This window comes from Panthera tigris, chromosome C1 (genome assembly GCF_018350195.1).
Source record: "Panthera tigris isolate Pti1 chromosome C1, P.tigris_Pti1_mat1.1, whole genome shotgun sequence".
NCBI lineage: Eukaryota > Metazoa > Chordata > Mammalia > Carnivora > Felidae > Panthera > Panthera tigris.
This window is the reverse complement of record NC_056667.1, coordinates 188,576,303-188,598,326: the sequence shown is the minus strand read 5'-3', so window position 1 is coordinate 188,598,326 and position 22,024 is coordinate 188,576,303.

The following is a 22,024-nucleotide window of genomic DNA, read 5'->3' as shown; positions in this document are numbered from 1 at the left end:
TCCAAACTTCTTTACTATCTTTAACAGTTATTTATTTATTTATTTGAGAGAGAGAGAGCGAGAGAGAGCACGAGCTCATGCACAAGCAGGGGAGGGGCAGAGAGAAGGAGAGACAGAATTCCAAGCAGGTTCTGCACCTTCGGCGCAGAGCCCCACGTGCAGCTTCAACTCACTGAACGTGACATCATGACCTGAACCAAGATCAAGAGTCCGATGCTTAACTAACAGAACCATCCAGGTGTCCCACTTCTTTACTATTTTTTAAAGGCCCATTTAACACTGTCAAAATGAGTTTTATATTTGTTTATCCACCTCGGAAAAACCTCAAACATCTAATAACTATTTTTAAAACTGGACGTTATTGGTATTATGTGAGTCTCTTCAATTAATCTGACAAACTAAAATTTACTACTATACCATTACTAGTCTCTGTTATTATCCCAGGCTATTCCTCCCTTTATGATTTGCTGAGGATGGATCTCCTGTTAAGAGGTTAACAATTAGTTTTTCATCTATTTCCCCACAAATTACTCTGCTGCATACACATGCTAAAACTATAATTTATGAATGAGAGTTAATGATATGGTCACTCGATGTATTTTCCAATTTTGTGGGTAATTTTTTAGATCGATTTTGTTTAAGAGTGTGAATAAGTTGTTTTGGGGAATGCTTGATCTTGTCCAATCTCCCTACTGGGTCATCTAGAAAACTGTGATCTCAGAAGCTGGGCCGGGGTAGGAGTGGGAGCTGGGGTAGGCATGGGAGAGAGGGGATCTGAAGGCTGGGTTCTAGGCAGAGATGGAAAAGCAAGTCAGAAAACTGAGTCTTCAAGGACAGGTGCAGAGAAAGATGATAACCGCTGATGTTTATCGAGCTCTGATATCTCGGTCCCTGTTCTAAGTCTTTACCTGCGTTATTTGCTTAACCCACAGTCCTAGAAAGTGCCTATTATTTTTAAGCCTCTGAATCAGTTCAGTAGCCCAGCAGGATATGGAAAGTACATGCAGATATGACCACAAAGACAGTTTAGTGAAGACACTGTTTACAGGTGTTGGGCGGGGTTACAGAACTGATAGGGGCAATGAGATACCAGGGACTAGCAAAGCTGCCCTAGGACTGAAGGAGAAGGAGGCAGGAACAGTGCTACCAGAGCTCAGCGATGGCCAACACCATGGAGAAAGAGCTACTGCCGAGGCTGGTCTTGGAGGCATATGGCCCGTCAGGTCTGAGACACAAAAGAGGATTAAGAAATAGTCCAACCTCTCACACCTTTGAATGCTAATCTCCCCTTAACTGGACCCAAGCAAGTCTCACTGATCCTATCTGTAGAGGGTTGGACAGACTTCCAGAGCAGAGAAGAAAGGAGTATGGGCTTTGGTGGCTTAGGGCCAAATAAAGAATAAACAACTTCCTCTATTTTTCGGATGAGAAAATTGAGGCTTAAAGGGTTTAAGTACTTTCTCAAGGTCGCATGGCTAGAAAGTTGTGCGGCCAGGATTCACACATTCATATCTGTTTAGTCTGAAACCACAGTCTCTGGAAGATTCTGCAGGAAAACAGGTTGGCAGGATAGGCACCTGCTGAAATCCTCTTGGTTAACAGTACCAGAGAGGAAGGCTTCAGATAAGGGGAGCCTATGGCAGAAGTTGTAGCTGAATTCATAAGGAAAAGCAGTTCTGTTCAGACAAGTCACTGAGAAATTATCCCTTTATATACTGAATTCATTTCACTTATAAGGGAAATGTATTTGCACAGAAATTTTACAAAAGTCCTTGTGGTTATAACTGCATGATACCAAATATTCAGATGAAAAATAAAATGGAGTGGATCTTTTTCAATATCCAGATTCTTAACAGCAAAATATGTGAGTATTTCATTGAATTCACCAGCCAATTCTTATACCTAAAATTTGGGTAAATATTTGTAGTTCTAACAAAAACTGTCAGATACACTGCTTCATTTAATACAAATAACAGCCTTGCTGTCTTGATTACTACCTCAGCTTTATAGATGAAGAAAGGGAGACTCAGAAAAAACAAATGACTTGTCTGACATCCAAGAGCTAGTCTGTGGTAGATCCAAGTCTCAAAACTCTGATCTTTTGGCTGTAAGTCCCATGTCCCATGTTCTTTTTAATTCACCAGTTCCTTGGCAGAGAGATATCATAGGTCTTTCAGAAACTGAACACAGAAGGAGTGCCTGGATGGCACCAGTCAAGCATCTGACTCTTGATCTCGGCTCCAGTCATGGTCTCGTGATTCGTGGGATCAAGCCCTGCATCAGGCTCTGCTGACAGTGTGGACCCTGCTTGAGATTCTCTCTCTCTCTCTCTCTCTCTCTCTCTCTCTCTCTCTCTGTGTGTGTGTGTGTGTGTGTGTCTCTCTCAAAAGAAATAAATACACTTAAAAAAAAAGAAATGGAACACAGAAAAGAAAACAAAACAATCCTACTATTGTTCTTTGCCAGGGATTACTATGAGAATGTAATGGCTCTCTTTGCTCTTAACTTGGTGTTTCCACATTTCTCATCATTCAGCATTAAACAAGATAAATCGGGTAGGAACTGGGGTTTTGGTAGAATGCAAGGTATAAAGTGGACCCCACTCTTACGGCATCCTTTCAGACCTCATACTAAAAGTTTGAACAAGAGATCTGTAGGTGATATTACTTGAGCTAGATAAGTTTTTCACCAGGGCATCTGTCTAAAACTCAAATTTAGGTATAGATTATAGACTCAGAGGGAAAAGGGATCTTTTCAACACATATTATTAAAATAAGGGAATAAAACATTTTAATTACATACGAACCACTAGACCAAAAATTAAGCCAAGCCATGGTCATTCACAAAGCAATCTAAGCCCTTCAAAGGTTGCCATTTACTCCAGGCCAAGCGGATATGTGGCTGGAAGCACTTTGGAAGGATAAAGTATTTACTGAAACTCAGGTGATATCACCACTATTACTCTCAACCATACTGCTACAGTCATCATATTTGTCCTAATTTTCATCACTATTTTCACATCATTAGTGTCATTGCCCACACCGACACACTCAGATCAAAAGGCTAAAAACTAGATTATTGTAATATTCTTTGCACTCCAGGACTGTCCTCCAAGCTCATTGCACCTTCATTGCCCCCAGCTTCCTGCTGGGTTTGGCCAATGGGAGGGCCGGGAGGAGACTGGAAGCCAGGAGGGGAAAGAGATCATTGTATTTATTTCCTCATTTACTTTCTCAGCATCTTTCTCTGGATCATTCTAGTTTGGCTTGGTGTCTGTAACAAAGAGCACAACTTTCCTTCGGATGGCTTTGTCCTGCGGTATAGATTTCTCCAACTTGAGTAACTGTTCCTATCCCTTGTGTCTTTAGGCCTAGGGTGGGAATAGCTTCCCACTGCTTGCCAGCATCAGAGTGCTTCACTATTCCTTGATGAGTTCCCTGAACCACACCTATACCTTTGTAGAAAACACCTTAACCTAACTCCTTTCAGTTACCTCTGTTCGGTTGGATATCTGGTTCTTGCCAGAACCTTGACTGATACACACAATTCAACATTTCACTATCGGAGAGGGAGAAAAGTGAAATTATCTGGGAAGATGCTTTCCCTCCCCATGCAACAGCACTCCCTTTTTCCTGAAAAAAAATTCTGCTTATTACCCTTTCTATAAAATAGGACGACGACTCATCTCCTCTCATACATAGACTGTGGCCTGTGTCTCTCAAGGTTCCTCTCAGCTGCAGAGGAATCAAGGGACAAGGCACGTGCTTCAACAATTTGCCTTGAAATTAAGGAAAACAATGTAAGAGAGATTATTACTAACCTTGCGGTGCCACCAAAGGAATAGACAACACCAGGGTGTGGGGGATGCACACACAGGGACAGAGACATGAGAAGGACTGAGGCAAAAGGTGAGACTGAGGGAAGAAAAAATCAGTAAAAGGAGGAGAAAAAAGTGGAAAAGGCATCAAGGCCATCTATTGATATTAAAATACAAGCCATTAAAAACAAAAGGAACTCTGATATTAAAAGATCTATCATTACAAAAGGCACTTGAAATGCAAGTCTGTTAGAGGTGCTGTGCAGACTATGTTGAACTGACAGGTAGAGGAAGCCAAGAAAGAGAAGCTTTGGTTGAAACGGGCTGTTCCTGGAGCACGTGGTCAAGCAGGACAATGTACTCTATTTGCTCAAAGCAGACACCAAATGTTTGATTCCTGGTAGGTGATTAGGCTTAGTACTTGACTAATTTATATACATTTTCACTTTCCAAAAAGATATTAACATCATGTAGACAGACCCGTGGGAGCTGGGTAGTTTTGCAAAATGAGCTTAAAATTATTGAAATAGAGGAAATAACTGGGATCTCTGCCTTGCAAATGCTACATCCTACTTTAGCTCTTCTGTTGGCATTTAAGGGGGAAAAGTTAGATTTGCACAGGAGACCCCCAGGTGATCTATCCTGAAAAGCACCTCCGTGTGGAGCAGCACAGTTGGGTGTGCACTTCAGAGGCTGATGGCGATATTTAATTATGCTGATCTTTCCCTGCATTCCTTGTGTCCCCTGAGTGGCACGTTAATACCTTGCCAGGTGGCTGTGCAGGAGGGACGTGAGTGCACAGAAGGGAGTGGTTTCCTGCAAACCTTCAGCCAGATCACACGGAGGAGAAGATTGATGAGAAGTTATTAAGCACACTAAAAAATTATATCATGATGATTAAAGATTAGGAAAAGAAAAAAGGTAAAAAAAACAACAACAACCCAAAAGCTTAGAGATACGCTACATTTCTGGAGACTTTTGCTATCAGTCTCCATCTTGTGTTTAGCTTTTTCATGTACATGTTAGCAAATGAAAGTTTCAAATAACATTAAACATAGCTTGAGAGAAGGGAATCTGAATATATACGTTTCCATATTTTGCCATCATTCAGAAATGTATTTTTATTGTTTATTTCTCAGTTTTCAGATGTCTAGTTTATTATGGTACATGTGTCTTATTGGACTATCTGATGCCAATTAAAAAAAATCCATACTGAAGGATGGATTCCTATTTTTTAATATAGCGGTTCATATATCACATACTCTTCTTGATGTTTTTCTTCCTTTTCGAGCCAAAATGGAACATAAACATTTTAAGAGCATTTAATTCCAGCACATATATATTCTTCATTTGAAATTGGAATTGATTTCCATTTTGTGCTATTAAAATATGTGTACTATTCTCAGATATTTAAGATCCTTATGGTTGTTTGATTTCTCTTCTATATCGTGTTCAGTTCATCAGCCAAGCCATAGTTTCTTAAGCATTTGGGGATAAAATCCATTTTTTTTTTTTGCACAATTGTTATGAGTATGAAATCAGGTGCCAGAGTGACACCTGATTCCTCTATCCTTAAACTCTCCACTGTCTGGGGTAAAAGTGGAGACTCTAATGGAAACTCTAATGGAAATCAGTTTTTATGATAATCACCTTGGTTATTATCTTTAATCCCTTTAATTTGAGCTGCTAGAGCTATTTGATTCTTACATGTACAATTGTTGGAACATTAATAACAAACATAGACAAAATACTACAATATAGTGCAAACAATACTACAATAATAATACAAATAACAGTTAACACTTACTGAGAGTTGTGACAGAGACTACTAGTTATTCTCAAGATCTATTTCTCTTTCTATAGTAATAAATCACCTGGTTTTTAATTGATGGATGCTCAAAATAAAGACAACATTTTCTGGCATCTATTCTGGACCATTGGGAAAGGCAGCCATTCAGCACAGAGCCCCTGTGAGGATGGAAAGCTTCTGACTCCCCAATACAGTGGAATGTCATATAATCCCTGGTTGGACACCTGCAGACTTGAATAATGGAGAGAAACAAGCTTCTGTCTTTTTAAGTCATTGCTATTTGGGATGTTTCAGTTACTTGCAGCTGAACCTGATTCTGAATATTATGAGGTCCTCCTCTGTTTTAGGTGCTGAACTAATGCTTTACCTCTTTAAATTTGATGACATCTCCAAGATATAAGTGTGATTACTTCTTCCATGTAACAAGTGAGGAAATCAAGACTTAAAAGAGTCCGGCAATTTGCCCATTATCACATTGCTGTGGAGTGAAACAAGTTTTCTCTGATTCTAGAATCTGTACTCTTGACCGCTCGCTCTACAGGGTTAGAAGGGACCTGGGATGGATGCCTCATTTTTATAGCCAGGAAATCAAGGCTTAGAGAGTGAATGCCATCTGCCGAAAGTCTCTCATCAGTTAGCAGCAGAGCTCGGGCTGAAAGCTAGGTCGCTTGAGTGTCCTCCTCTTCACTGTGCTAGGCTATGCCAGCTGTTGGAACGAGCTCCCTCCCCAGGCAGGGCTTATGTAAGCGTTGGGAACTTAAACATGGTGGTGACTGTTCTTTGGGTCTTTGGCTTTCCACTAGCTGCACTATCTGCCTTACTCTTCTTTGACCAACCCTTACTTTCTGCTCACATTTCCAGTAACCAAGTCCATCCATCTAGGGGTCTAGTGTCTTTTTGGTTCTTCCAGAACCTGTTGTCCCATGGCTGGATCCCCTGTTCTGTGATTTTTGTTGGGTGTCTGTCCCTAGTTGACATATCTGGTGCGGGATCCCGCTGTGCTTTCTTGTCCTTAGTGGTTCCTAGCCTGCTACTCAGTACCACAATGGCCTGCTCCTGACTTAGATAGGGTGAAGGTCCAGGGGAAGATGAAGAAGAGAACGAACAGCACCAGCTATGAAAGTGTTACTCTTCTATGTAATTTTATTTAATGGCCTCCAGTACTTACATGAGCTAGTGATGGGATAATCATGGCATTGACTGCCTAAATTGGCACTCTTTTGAGGGAACAATAGAAAAGTAGGCTATATGGTCACCTGTGGCCACACTGAGCATGATGATGATGATGATGATATACAACACTGGTTATATAGTTACCATCTGCCAGGCACTGTCCTCGGTGCTGGGTATACATTATCCCACTTGATCCTCACAGCAATTTCATGAAGAATGTATTTTTATTAGCCTCAGGTTGCAGGAGAAGAAATAAATATGGGCACCCAAAGTAAGTCCTTTGTCTAAGATCCCCCAGCTAGCTATTGGGAGAGGCATAGTTTGAGTTCAGGCAGCCTGGACTATGTCTTTGCCCTTAGCCACCCTCCGCATTGCCACACCAGGATCTCTCAGTGTATCCCCACAGCAGCTCTAGGAGACAGATTCCACCGTTCACATTTTGCATACTCTATTTTGAAAAAGAAGCCTGTGTAAAAGTCATACAAGAATTCCATAGTGACCGCTTGTATACCCTAACCTAGATTCACCAATTGTTAAAATGTTGCCACATTTGCTTTCTCCCTCTCGCTCTTTTTTAATGTTCATTTATTTATCTTGAGAGAGAGAGAGCGCGAGAGCAAGCAGGGGGAGGGTCAGAGAGAGAGGATAGAGGAATCCTAAGCAGGCTCACTAATCGTGAGATCGTGACCTGAGCCAAATATAAAGTCAGATGCTTAACCGGCTGAGCCACCCAAGCACCCCCTCTCTCTTTCTCTTTGCATATGCATGCACATGTGTGTGTGTGTGGGGGGGTGGGTGGGTCTGTGTGTATATTTTTTTTTTCCGAAGCAATCGAAAGAAAGTTGCAGACAGCATTCCACTTCACCCATAAATACATGAGCACATGTCTCCTAAGAACAGGGATCATCTCCTAAATAGCCACAATATCATTATCATACCCAAGAATTTAATATTGATACACCAATATTACCTAATAGGCAGACCATATTTACATTTTTTCAAGCATTCTAATAATGTCCTTTCTGGCTGTATTTTAAAAATTTCAGATGTAATCAAAGATCATGCATTGCATTTAGTTGTCACTTATAGCCTCCTTTATAGATTCCACTTTTGTTTCTAATACGCAGACCAAACAGAAACAAAAACAAAAAACAAAAGAGGATGTAGAGTGTGCAGTGGACACTGCCATGCTCTGTCTCTATCCTGCTGGCTCGCCTGAAGGTGCAACGTCCCCTGCAGCAGCCCCTGGACATTTTCTGTGCAAAGACAGCCTCTTGCTTCGCACGCCCAGTCTCCGGTTCTCTGCCATGGGGCCTTCCCCAGAGTTGGGGGTAGGGGTGGGGGGGGGGTGGGTAGGGCTTGCTCAGCCTGCAGGTAGAGCAGCCTAGAAGAGCAGAGTATTTCATCCCCCGCCTCCCAAGGCCAACTCTCAATCAGCGAAGTTCACCATATGATCCAACAATTCCACTTCTGGAAATAAAAACAGGGTATTCAAAGAGACATCTACACCCCACGTTTGTCGCAGCGTTGTTCACAATAGCCAAGTTATGGAAACAATCTCAGAGCCCATCCACAGGTGAATGGTTAAAGGAAATGCGGTGATGTATTTATGCAATGGAATATTATTTAGCCTTGAGAAAGAAGGGAACACTGCCACCTGCAACAACATAGATGGAACTTGAGGGCACGGTGTTTAGCGAGTTAACTTAGACGGAGTATATGACAAATGCCATATGATCACTTGTATGAGGAATGTAAACAAACTGAACACATTAAAAAAAGAGAGTAAAATGGTGGCTTCTGGGAGTTTGGGGTGGGGGAGTAGGAGAGATGTTGTTTAAGGGTACATATTTGAAACTAGTAGATAAATACGTCCTGGAGATGTAATGTAAAGGGTAGTGAATATAGACAACAATATTATAATCATCAAACCTACTAAGAGACTAGATCTTCATGATGCTCACCAAAAAAAAAAAAAAAAAAAAAAAAAAAAAAAGAAAGAATGGCTAAGTGATAGAGGTGGTAAATATTGCTACAATGGCAATTACTACTACAATATATAAACGTCTCTTATCGACGCATTGTAACCTAAAATTTACACCATGTTATATGTCAAATACATTTCAACAAAAAATGCAGTTCACAAGGTTGTGCATGAATATTCCCTTCCCTTCGTGGAACATCTCTGAGGCTCATTCTTCCTGCTACCTTATGAAAGCTGGGCCCTAGTTCCCCAGCAGTATCCCTCCCATTAGCACACTTTGGGGATCCCCCCCCCCTTTTCCTGCACTTCTCCTCTCACTCATTCACTTGTGCCTCCTGGAATTGATTACCTCCCAAATAAACTACCTGAACCCAAGTTCTTGTTTAAGGGTCTGTTTTGCGTGTCACCCAAACTAAGTTGTCCGCCATCACACGACTAACTGGTGGCAAAGCCCAGTCTTGGACCCAGGCAGCCCAGCTGCAGAGCTGATGCTCTTAATCCCTCAACCAAACAATTTATACACAGAGAACATCCCTAGAAGAGATAAATCACTTACCTCGGGTCTCACACTCAATAAATTAGTGCTAAAATGGTAATGCAAACTCATATCTAGCCTCATTCCCAAACTCTTAACAATAACACCGTATAAACTCAATAGGGCCTCAAAACTGTGGAACTTGACCGTAAGGACAACAGAGGCTAGACTGCTGCCCCTCTTCATACACTGAATTATAAAATTAATTTTTTTTTCTTTACTAAAGTCACTATTTTCTTTATTATAATTTAGAAATCAATAAATTGCATCAAACCATGACTGAACTCCCAGGGCTGTGCTGGGCATGAGGGTGGTCTTTCATGCCTCCCCTCAAGAAGATTACAGTTCATTGACTGTAATTTTTTATCGTAGTAACTCAATAACATTCATAATTCTGCCTGTCTGTCTGTCTGTCTGTCTCACACACACACAGCACCTCTAACTCTCAATACAGAGAACAGAGAGTTTGCCACTCCCTATTCCCTTCTCTGTTTCTCCACCGTTTCTCATAAATGTTCTTGTTACGGCCACTTCTCATACTTTATTGTAGTCGCCTGTTTAGGGATCTGTGTCTTCCACTAGACTATGAGTTCTTCAAGGGCAGTGATCCTTTTTTGTCCTCAACACCCAGCACTGACCTTAACAAACAGCTAATAATTTATCGATTTCTTCTATGTAGCCAGGGACTGTGCTAAGCATGTTAAGTGCATTGCCTTGTTAGATGTGCTACATGGTCCTGTGAGGCAGCATCTGTTACTGTGTTCATTCACATATTTTTTAATAGAGACTCGAGGTGAAGGAGGGACTCTAAACAACTCCCCTAAAGGCACCCATACCCAGTATATGGCAGAGCTGTGGGCAGTCCTAAAATCTGTGTGATCTGTGGTTCCTATGAACACTCGTGTGGCCCATAGCTGAGATCTTCTAAAACAAGAGATCACGGAAAATGGCTCTGTTCACTTTAAAATTGTGCAAAATATTGCCGCTGCCGAGCCTCTCAATATGGGCCATACCCCCCAGCAGATGAGACAGCTGCCTTGTCTCAATTAACCTTTACTGAGATCGAGCTGGGTTGACATTAGCTCCCTGAGCACCTCTTCAATCACTCATTCATTCATTCATGCATTCATGGGTTTTCATTTCAAATCACTCCTTTGTGAACCAAGTTGGGAAATTCTCATTTTCACACATCACCTATTTTGATGGATTCTACTCGGTTATTTTCTATTTTCATGATTGACCAGCAGCCGTTTATACATTTTTCCAACCATCATCTCCTTTGCAGCAGTGGGCCTTCAACCTGCGATTGCTTTCAAGGAGCTGTATTACCAGTAGTTGTTTTTTTGACTGTGGTTTTCTGGTAGCTTCGGTTTTCAAATGAAATTGAACAAGGTGAATTTTTGTCACTTTTGAGTCTGTGACATCTTTACATATATGTCTGTGTGTGTATATATATATATCTCACATTGTATATATGTATGTATTTCATCTTGTATATTGTATTTGTATATAATAGCATATACTAGCTTATATATATGTATATATATACATATATATAAATAATTGGGTAATTAGTATACTAGTTAGTGTATTAGGTAATTAGTATACTAGAATTTGTATATTAAGTCATTAGTATATTAGTTAGTATATTAGGTAATTAGTACTCTAGTAATTAGGACTACATGTATAATTTAGATAGGTGACCTGCACACTTTGGGAGGCAAGATGCCAAACTTTCAGCACCTTCATTAGCACTGATGGGAAGTTGCCAGCCATTACTTGAGGGGTAGAAGTGCCAGCCACAGTCATTCCCTGTGGGGTGGCCAAGATGGTTTTTGTAAATAAAGTTTTATTGGAACACAGCCATGCCCATTCATTTATGTGTTGTTTGTCTGTGGTTGCTTTTGTGCCAGAATGACAGAGTTGAGTAGTTGCAACAGGAGACTATATGGCCTGCAAAAGCTAAGCTAATTTACTAACAGGTTTTTTTTTTACGGAAAAAGTTTGGAATAGAGAAAAGGGCATAGTTATAAGATCTTCGAACCCTGACTCTGCCACTTAATAACTAGCAGAGCTTGAGCAAATCATAATGTTTCTGAACTCTGGTTTTCTGGTCTATAAAATCGTGTTGATAAAGAATGATGAGACATCATGAACATACTTGTAATCTGTAAAGTTTTATTCAAATTATTTGTGGGGAAAGTGGCACTTACCAGCTTGCTATCGCTGTATAACAAACTACTCCCAAAATTCAGTGGCTAAATATAACAATAACGTATTATTTATTATTTTTCACAAGTCTTCAGCCGAGTTGGGTGTTAGCTAATCTTGACTGGGCTCAATTGAGTGGATTTTCTGGTCTCCGCTGGACTCAGGTACATACTTTGTGTCTGCCTGGAGGGTGGTTTTGTTGTACTCGTCGCTCGTTCTCTTCTGGAGACCAGTGGACTAGCGTAGGCATCACCTGTCTTCTCAGGTGATGACAGGAGTGCAGGAGAGCAAGCCTAATCATGTAAGCGCTTTGGAGGACTCCCTGTGCATCATTACTTCTAATAACCCATTGGCCAGAGAAAGGTCACGTGGTCAAAGTCAGGCGAAGGAACTTATGCCCACAGCTGGAGGTGACTGCAAAGTCCCATGGCAAGGATACAGGGAGTAGTGGAGATTTGGGGTCATTAAGGCACTGTCCTGAAACAACTATTTGAAGAAATGAGCATTCTCACACTGTGGTGGTGGGAGTACAACTTCTTTGGACATCAATTTGGTGGCACATAAGAAAAACATTATATATGTGTGTAGCCTTTTACTCAGCTATTTCGTTTATAAGAATTTATCCTACGTGAATCATCACGAATGTATACAAAGATTTATCAGTAAGGATGCTTACTACAACATTGCTGATAAAGGTGAAAAAAAAATTAGAAACAGGGGCATCTGGGTGGCTCAGTTGGTTAAGTGTCTGACTTCGGCTCAGGTCATGACCTCACAGTTTGTGGGTTCGAGCCCCGCATTGGGCTCTGTGCTGAGGGCTCAGAGCCTGAAGCCTGCTTCAGATTCTGTATCTCCCTCTCTCTCTGCTCCTCCTCAGCTCGTACTATCTCTCTCTCTCTCTAAAAGATGAATAAACATTAAAGAAGTTAAAAAAAAAAGTAGAAACAAATAGGAAATAATTTAACAGCCCATCCAAAGAGTGGAATAGTATGGGGCCATTATAAATGCGGTAAAGAAGAATAATGTTGACAAAAATATGCAAGATATATTACATAATGAAAAAGGCCATAAAATTGTTTTAAAATTGTTTATAACATATTCATGGTTTATTAAAAATGTATATATGTGTAGATAAGAGAATGTATATATACTAAAACATTAACAGTGGTTATCTAAAAAAGAAAATTCATATTGAATTTTTATTTTATTATTTGTAATTTTTTAGATAACTTGAATTTTCAAAAATGATCCTGTAGTACTTTTGTAATAGAAAACCGTTTCATATAAAATAGAATAAATTATCTTTTTAAGAGAATGTGGGAAGGAGGTAGGGTAGCAGCCGTCATCATATATACCATGGATTGCTGATTCTTGCTTTTATTTTTTTTTCTCTGTCCTCCCAGAGGCCTGGTAAGATAATGTGTACTTCACTTATTGATTGAAAATTCATTTTATTGCTAATGAGTAACCTGTTGGACAGGAATCATTTATGGCTATGTAGCAATGTATTAATTGTATCACTCTTGTTTATTTATTGAAAATTAGAATTATGGATATTCTCTGTCTCTGACTAAATTATTTTTTAGATATACTATTCCCTTGCCACCTGCATCGCCACTTGCTATGTTTTAACTTTGAAACACCTAAAAGAAAGTAGATTCTAATAGGATCTTCACTTTCTATAATACTAAAGTATTATAGTTGGCAACTATAGTTGCCAGTGTTTGACATATTGGAAGAAAAGTAGATCCAGACCATCAGCTACATTCTTTCCCCTTCAGTCTTTGGTCTCTTCTTGCCTCGTATTTCATGCTGTTGTACTTGTTAAGGTTTATATTGTGGAGAGGGAGCTTCCTCCTCTCTCTGTGACTATCTTTGGTCAAGAGAAATGTGTTCATGGAGCATGAATGCTACTCTCAGATGAAGACGACTCATGACTGTTTATAGATATAATGAGGAACTAAATTAGGTGTTAAGCATCTATAGAAGAATAAGGCAATGCAATTGTCCTTAGACACACAAACTACCTATCTCAGAACAAAATAATAATAATAATAATAATAATGGTAACAGAAAAGAAATCTGATCATTGCAGGTATCACATGCTTGGCCAAAAGGAAAAAAGAGAAAAGAAAGTGTAGCCACAAACATTCAAAATTAGACGGTACCTGTGTTTCAGAGTGTGCCACAGGCTGGTATTCACACACTCACTTTCTTCAATGACTTTAGCACACACTGAAAACTATACAAATTTCCTTGTAGCTTATGTGATAATCACAAGCTGTTTAATAGAAAATATCTTTAGGCAAATGGATGAATAAATTGTGATATAATCATACAACGGAATGCTACACAGTGATGAAAATGAATGAACTCACTACGCAGGTATCAACAGGAATGAGTTTCACGAAAATGACGCTGATCAAGCGAGCAGGTTGCAAAAGTATACCTAGAGACATTTAAGTGATTCGATTTGAATAAAGCTTAAAAACATGCAAAATAATAGTAAATATTGCTTAGAGATACACATGTAGTAAATAGATACAGTGTATCTATACACTAGCTCTTTACTATCTATACATTAGCTGGGCATTAGGAATAATAAATGCCCAATTCAGCAGAAGGGTTATGACTGAGGGTAAAGGTAGAGTGCATTTGAGGAAGAGTGTATAGAGGGCTTCAAATGTATCGACAATATATGTAATTCTTTAGTTGGATGGTGCATAGTTGGATAGAATTTATTATATTATTTTTATAGCTTTCTATATGTCTCAAATACGTTGCAATAAAAAAAAAAAAAAAGGAGTTCTAGAAGTCCCCGGTAGATGCCCTTAGATTCAAGTGTCATCTATAAGAAAGAAAATATTTTCATCAATAGTAGACAAAACGGTGACAAATAGATCAAAAAAGATTTACAACACTGCATTAAGGTAGAATGCGTTTCAGGTAAGAATTTGAACACATTTTTTAATATGAACTCAGTGTGACTGTGTAGACCAAGGTGGTTTGTCTGTCTAGAAACCCATTTATGCTGAACCAAAGATTTGTACTGAAGGCCCTGAATTTTGAGAAACTGCTTACTGAATTTGGGGAAAGTCTCCATGGCTGAGAATTTAGCGTTGTTAATCTTCTGCTACATTTGTGCTAGGTCCATTAGACCATTTCAGGTCTTGTCTGTTTTTATTACTTGTTATATTTCTAGTAAAGTTAAAGCTTTTAACACTGCTTGGGTGCCTATGAAGTTGATGAATTCCTCCACTACTGATGGTGTCTCATGCTGATCCTCTAATGGGTGCATTGAAATATAATCTGCTGGGTTATTTTCTTTCCCTGGCCCAGACACAATTTTATAATCATAACCATGCAGATATTGTAAACCCCATCACTCAGAGTGCATTGCTGCCATGAACTGTGAACTGCCAAATATTGTCATGAGTGCCTGATGATCTGTTACCACAGTAAATGCCGAGCCATAAATGAGTAAGAGACAGTGTATGAAAACCGAGAGGGCTAGCAGGCCTCTGTCATACCCTCAAAGCAGGCTCGGACGCTCTCTAAAAGTAGGCTTGGTCTTGCATAGATGAAAGTCAGAGCACTTTTACCTGAACTGGAATACAAGCTATATTTTCATAGATTCAAGGAAGCCTTCATAAATCTGGTGGCAGAGTCTTTTTTTAAGAAAAAAACCTGTAAGGTAATGGCCTGTAAGTTTGGATATTGCACAGCGTGCAAGAGTTATTGCCTTCATTTCCATTTGTCAAGTGGCTGAGAGTATACAAAATTACTTTACAATGCCTCGCATTACATCAGCTTCCCAGTCGACACGGCAGGACAAAAGCCATCTTTCTCAATGGGCCCCAAATTCTAATTTCTTGAGGAACTGAGATGTGTTTGGTCTCAGTGTCTCAACTTCTCCATCTGCAAAATGGAGATCGTAATAGTTTCTGTGTCCTGGAATATTGTAAGAATTAGTTCATGCTCAAAATGGAACTTTGGAAATGCAAATGGCTGTATGGAAGTGAGGAAAACAAATCATAGGATATATAAATTTAGATTTTTCATTTTGATTCTGTAAAGCTCAATTATCAGTTTATTTTATTCAATACCCTTGCTTACATTTTTTTCATATTAAAAAAAAAAAGAACACTGAACTTATGCTACCAAATGTCTCATATAGTTTGGGGATTATAGCAGCTCTGATGTATCTTAATGAGTGCTAAAGATAATAAAATACTTGCTGTGTCTAAAATCATCACTTTAGTTTATGCTACTTTTTGATGTGTTTAAAGAACAGAAATGACTTCAATATTCTACTTGCAAAGATAATTCATTTTCAGCAAAAATGTAAAGGACATTTAAGATTTGAACATAAATTATGTGATACACACAAAAATTACTCGTATGTACATTCAGTGTATATCTTTTTTTTTATCTTTTTATCTGGCTCTCACCCCTTTTATCTCATTTTATTTCTCAGTTTTGATTACCAGGGTTCTGTCATGTTTCTTGACGCCCAGTGCCCCAGCCATTAAAAGATAGGGTTCCCCATTCTCACACCAATGACCTTCCGTGGCACGTGGCAAGATAGACTTTTGTTCAAACCGGTCTTCTGTGTTTTAGCATTTCTATCAATTAATTGAAGAAACAATAGCCGTTCAGTAAACCCCTACTATATGTCAGATGCCGTACTAGGTATTTTACGTATTTAATCTCATTTAACTTGCACTACAGTCTGAAGAGGTATATACTATGGTTCAGAGAGGTTAATAATTTTCCCAAGATCACAGAGCTAATAAGTAACAGAGGCAGTACTCAAACCAAGGCTGTTCAGTGATCTTTTGACCCTCCCCTCTTTTTTTTCTGTTTGCAGACAAATCAAATATGGTGGCTTGAAATAGGTCCATATAGGGGCGCCTGGGTGGCTCAGTCGGTTGAGTGGCCGACTTCAGCTCAGGTCATGATTTTGAGGTCCGTGAGTTCGAGCCCCACGTCGGGCTCTGTGCTGACAGCTCAGAGCCTGGAGCCTGTTTCAGATTCTGTGTCTCCCTCTCTCTGACCCTCCCCTGTTCATGCTCTGTCTCTCCCTGTCTCAAAAATAAATAAAAACGTTAAAAAAAATTAAAAAAAAAAAAAAGAAATAGGTCCATATATCTTGATGCTTCTCCCTTCGAACGGTAGAGTTAATTCTATCTATAGGACTTGGTAGGAGTGACTGTGTCGCTTCTCAGACACATTAAAAGCATTGTGGCTTCCTCCTTGCTTTTTTTCTTGGTTCACTCACTGTCAGGGAAGCCAGGCACCAAGTGGGAGGACTCTCAATTAGCCCTATGGAGAGGTCCACATGGCCTGAAGACATCCAGCTCCAACTCACTTGTCATGTGAACAAGCCAACTTAGAAGTGGATGCCCCAGCCCAGCGACCCCTTCAGATGACTGCAGTGCTGGCAGACATCTTGACGACAACCTCAGGAAAGATCCTGGGCCAGAACCACACACCTAAGCCGCTCTCAAATTCCTGACCTATCAAAATTCTGTGAGACCGTAAATGTTAGTTGTCGTTTTGAACTGCTAAGATTTCAGGTATTTTGCTATGCGGCAATACACCGGCTAATAAAACAGAGAGCAGAATTGGTATGTAAAGTGATGACGATAGTTTGGAAGTCTAGGCCAAAATCAATAAGAAAAGTTTAAAACAGCTACTGTTTTAGATACTTCAAATCAATTGTGTGAGTTCAATTGCTAATATGGGAGCAGTTAATTTAAAAAAAAAACTGCAATTGATCAGAACTTCAGATTGAGCTAGCAATGTGATTCTTAAAAAAAAAAGGAAAAAAAAGTCAATGCTTGTGTAATCCTGGGCTGCATTTATAGAAGTTGTCACTCTCTCCCTGCTGTTTCCTGGATAGATCAGGTCACAGCTGGAAACATAGCGAAGCGTCATTGAAGAATCTGGGGCTCTTTGGTCCGGAGAAAGAAAGACCAGTGAAAATAGAGCGGCTGTCTCCAACTCTGTGAAGAGTTATGGCACAGGAGTGCTAGAAGATTTGTTCTGTTTCGTTCCATGGGGCAGAACTAGAATCTGTGGGAGTCAGCTCTGAAGACTGTGCTAACACTCAGCAAAGCTCTAGAAGAGACCCCCCGCCCCGGGCATGGGAGTTGAGACTACAAAACTCAAGAGCTCTTTACAACTGTAATGCAGGGCATGAGAACCCAATTTTGGTGTTGGTATGAGGGGTAGGAATGACCCTGGTGGTCTGGACTATTCATGTACTTCATTCATATCCTCTGTGTGATACCAGAAGGACGTAATCCTTTTTATAAAATGCGTATGCAATGTGGGTAAGGGCCTAACCTCTTATCTTGGCCCATGGAGAACGGTCACTCCTCTGGGAAATTTCTGCTACTTGGAGAAAATTGACAAAGAAATAAGGTGCCCTACTTCTGAACAGCATCTCAACTGCCATTCCCCAAAGCAAATATACACTGTGCTTGTTTGAAATGTTTATTTTTCCATTTTATTTTTATTTTTAAGTTCCTTTTTATAAAATTATGCAAAAATTCAAAATGTGTTCATGTCATACCTGCCATTTTCTGTGTAATCTTTTTTCTTCATGGTTTTGATCTCCTTCTTCTTTTTCCTACTCTATCCACAGTAGATCTCCTCACCCCAAAATGTTACTTATGTTATCAGTCCAATAAATACATCCTGCCATATGTCTTTCCATGTTCATATACATCTAAATACATGTGTACTAAACATATCGGCATAGACAGAGGGGCATTTTTGGTTTTAGTTTATGAATGTGGAATCATATTATAAATAATTTCCTGCATTTTGCCTGGAATAGTTGTCATTTCCTCTTGCAATGCAGAAGAATATCCTTTTGCGTGTTATGGTACTTTTTATTCTTTTGTCAGACCAATGCTTTCTTCCTCATTGCTGCTTCCATTTGTGCTCCCTTCACTTGTTTGCGATTTTGAGCTTCTTTTCTTATGTTATAGTTGCCATTTGGACTTCAGTGTTCTGTTAATTGCCTATTTATATCTTTGGCCCATTCACTCTTGGGTCTTGGGTCTTGTTCTTGTCAATGTAAGTAGACTCCTTGTATTATAGATGCTGTCCTTTTTGTGAGAGTTAGTGAATTAGCAGGGCTCATATAAACTGCTCTAGGAATAAAGGACGCATTGTGGAACCCCGCTGTTCACTCATCATTCCCCATGAATCCTTCTGTGATACCAATCTTGACATAAGGACCAAATGAATGTTGCCCTGGTCATCTTTATATTAAACTAACAGTAGAGCTTAAATAAAAACTATAGTATTTTCCTTCCATCGCCCAATCGATCATCTTGTGCACGACCTGGAGGTGTGTGCATGCTCATTTCATTTCAAGAGGAATGAATATTCCACAATTAGCATCACTCTGATATTACTTTTTACAAGATAATAACACTCCTTGCCGTATCTCACTCCTTGGTGAAGGGCCACTTGGACCTCCCTCTGGGTCGTGTAGGATGAGTAGCTCTATTCTAAAATAATTTCTCTTTGATCACCATTTTCTGAAACGTTTTCTTCTAATCCACATGTTTCCTCCTGATTGGAGTGCAGGGAATCAGAGAGTGAGCTCGAGAGGGGCTGTTTGAGGATCATCTGCCTCACATTCAGTACAGCAAGAGAGTGGTGGGTCAAAAAAATTGCATAGCTGAGTCAGAAAGCAAGATGAGGCAGGAGTAAAGTTGAACCCACACACTTGATGGAAAGGTGCCACAAATATGGTGCAGCCGGATGAAAATGGAACTGCAATTAGGTATAAACTAAACAGTGATCACAAGTTAAATATTAATCTGTTGCTCAGGAAATAGCTCAAGTATCTCGATAGTTTGACCAGAGATTAATTTTTTCCGCAGATCTTTTCATGACACAAGGAGCATGTGTTTGTGCCTTATTTTTTTCTTACCTAGGAAGAGGGGGCTGACGTGGATCATTTCCTGGGCTCTTTTTAGCTTTTTGTGCTCTGACACTTTGCTTTATTATTATGATAATGTTTTGTTTGTTTTATAATTTCCCAGATATCATCTGATAGGACGTGGGCCGTGGGCATATTCTCCTGATCTTATTTTTCAGTTATGTAGAATTTGCAGGGCTTAGCGTAAGGTACAAAATGAGGAGAACTCTCCTTAAAGATTAGTGTAGGTCTTTATAAATACTCTTTCTATTCTATATTCAAGGTCTGGAGCCAGTAAAGCACTTTTCATATCAAAATGCTACATCTTCAATCATCGTCATCTTTGGGAGTAATCACCTCTCGTGTTATAAATGAACCATTTTGCTCATTGTTGATACAGCAATTTGCTGAGCTGATGGATTTAGATGGAATAGCTCTGACTGTGGTTGTGTGTGTGTGTGTGTTTATTAATAGATTTTAATTTTAGAGCAGTTTTATTACAGAAAATTGGGCAGGAGCTCCCGTATACTTCCTGTCTCGCTCACTCACATAATCCCTATTTTAGCATACTGAATTAGTGTAGTATATTTATCACAATTGATAATCCACGACTGGCTATTGTTAACTAGTGTCCATAGCTTCCATTCGGGTTCACCCTTTGTGTTGTACAGTTCAATGGGTTTTGCCAGATGCATAATGTCATGTATCTACCCTTTTAGTATCATACAGAATAGTTTCACTCCCCCAGCTTTAGGTGAGATAGCTACAATCGTATTTTTGTCACACTTTGATACCTTGTGTGAGGTTTTCTTACTCATGTTCAAAACCAAAAATTATATAATGCACAAGTGCCCCCAGATATGGCCGAATATTTTAATTTAGCATATGGCCAGTATTTCTTTCCCAGTTTAGGATATATATATATATATTTTGTGAGACTTCATTGTCACTTTCCATAGGTATTTATAAAACTTGGAAATTCATCTGGGTTGCTCAATGCCATTGCCAATTTATTATTCCAAAAGAGCACATGGTGATGGCTCAGTACAACATTCTGATGTTACAACAAGATGTCAGATTAAATATTGAAGACATGGCACCTAAACAGTCCTTTGCTAGGGAGCGCTGTACTATTTCTAAATATTTGATGAATTCAATGGAGTTAGTCCTTTAAGTTTTAAAGTATTGTAAATTTATACTCAGCAGGAAGAAATTCTGCCCCAGAAACATGGAAACATGCAATTCTTATGTTATTTTTGCCATCTGTCTCTTAATTTGTTGCCCATGTAAGAAAAGGATGTAATACCTAGATACCTAGGCACCCAGGCACCTATATATGCCTTTTTTTAAAAAAAAAATTTAATGTTGATTTATTGAGAGACAGACTGTGAGTAGGGGAGGGGCAGAGAGAGAGGGAGACACAGAATCTGAAGCAGGCTCCAGGCTCTGAGCTGTCAGCACAGAGCCTGATGCTGGGCTCAAACTCACAAACCGAGAGATCATGACCTGAGCCAAAGTTGGACACTTAACCGATTGAGCCACCCAGGTGTCCCTACATACGCCTTTTATTTCATGTCACGATGTTTGCTAAGGTTCTGGGCATGTTGGATATCTGTTACCGGCAGTTAGACAAGTTATCACCTTTAGTCTGTGAACATCTATCTCCCATGTCCACTCGAGTAGAGAGAGGGGAAAATTTATATTTTACATGTGACTGTTCATTCACTCAATAAATATTTCTTGAGGTATTGGGCTAGGGACTAGGTATTGGGCTAGATGTAGGAACAAAAGAGTCTAATGATGACAAAGACAATTAGCAATTATAGGACAAAATCAATGTATACAAATATAGTATTTTAGATCTCAAGGGTAGTTGCACCCAATCATTTTACAGCTAAATAAGTTGAGGCTAAGAAAGGTCTTATCAAATGAACAGCAGAGCCAGGGATATAACTGACTCTTAATTAAGCATTCCTTGTCCCCTTTTTGTTTTCGCTTAAATAGCATTGCATTGTTGTGATAAATCTGAGACATCTTTAACTTTTTAATCTTTTGCCAGCTATATTCCTTGGGATGATTAGGGGAGAAGGAGGATGACTACAAAATTCTAGTGAAGTTTAATTTAATTTGCCTTGGATGAAAGTGGAACAAAAATTGTTAGCTGGAAGACATCCATAAGGAGGTATAAAAACCCAAGAGTATTGTTGCTTTTTCCAAGTTTGTTGCAGATTAGAATTTCATCACTGGAGTTAAAAGCATCGGGGACATGTTGAATTACTTTTCTGATTGTATCTTTAAAATTTTTCAACAGCTGAGTTTATTTTAGACATTAATCTTGGAGACTGTCTCAAGAAAATACAAAAATAAAATGTTTTTTCAAATAACAAGATTTTGTAACGAGTTCTGAGGGTCACCTTTGTTCAAATCCAGCTCAGAGAAGACAGATGAACCATTGAGCAATTGAACTGTATCTGGTAAAATTGACCAGATAATGTATGTATCTCCTTCTTCCTATCTCTTGATCTGAGTGATTCACACCAATGCAAATT